Source organism: Trichechus manatus, unplaced genomic scaffold (genome assembly GCF_000243295.1).
Source record: "Trichechus manatus latirostris isolate Lorelei unplaced genomic scaffold, TriManLat1.0 scaffold00176, whole genome shotgun sequence".
Lineage (NCBI taxonomy): Eukaryota > Metazoa > Chordata > Mammalia > Sirenia > Trichechidae > Trichechus > Trichechus manatus.
The window spans coordinates 4218331-4219347 of NW_004444112.1; positions in this window are offsets into that span (position 1 = coordinate 4218331).

A 1017-nucleotide genomic window follows, 5' to 3' on the forward strand; every position below is an offset into this window, starting at 1 on the left:
AACTTAAATAAAAAATTAGATTTAGATGAGAATTTTAGGGGGTAGTGAGTCTAAGTCAATGGTGGCGAAACAGTATGGGTAAAGACAGCAAGAATGGTGACACAGCATGAAGAATGTAACGAATGTTATTGAATTGTACATGTAGAAACTGATGAATGGGTGTATGTTCTGCTGTGTATATTTTCACCAAAATTAAACAAACAAACAAAAAAAGACCAGATGCAGAATCCAACCACTGCTTCACAGCCACTGCTCTGGTCCAGTCACCATCAACATTCAACCAGACTATTATAGTAGCCTCCCTCCTTCTACCCTCAACCCCACAGACCATTCTCTACTCTGCAGCTGAGGAAGCTGTTAAGACTGGGTCAGATTACCTCCTTACTGTGCTCTAAACCTTCCATGGCTCCCGCCACCCTCAGAACAGAGGCCCAGCTCCTCAGGCTGCCATTCCAGACCTGCCTCCTGCCTCATGTTTACATTGGATGTAATGGACAGCTGAGGTTGTGTGAGCACTCTCAGTTCAGCCTTACCTCCCAAGCATTTCCTAATGCTGATCACTGTGCCTGTAATATCTTCTACCCTTCATTCCATTCATTGCCAGAAATGGAACTATCTATGTATAAGCCCTTGACAACTTCAATCTCCAACTTCAACTGAAGTTGTCAAAGATTTCATTTCACTTGGATCCACAAGCAACGAACATGGAAGCAGAAGTCAAGAAATCAAATGATGTATTGCATTGGGCAAATCTGTTGCAAAAGACTTCTTTAAAGTGTAAAAAAGCAAAGATGTCACTTTGAGGACTAAAGTGCACCCGATCCAAACCATGGTATTTTCAATTGCTTTATCTGCATGTGAAAGCTGGACAGTAAAAAAGGTAGACCGAAGAACTGACACATTTGAATTATGGCGTTGGTGAAGAATATTAAACATTCCATAACTACCAGAATTAAAAACAAATCTGTCTTGGAGGAAGTACATCCAGAATGCTCCTTAGAAGTGAGGATGATGAGA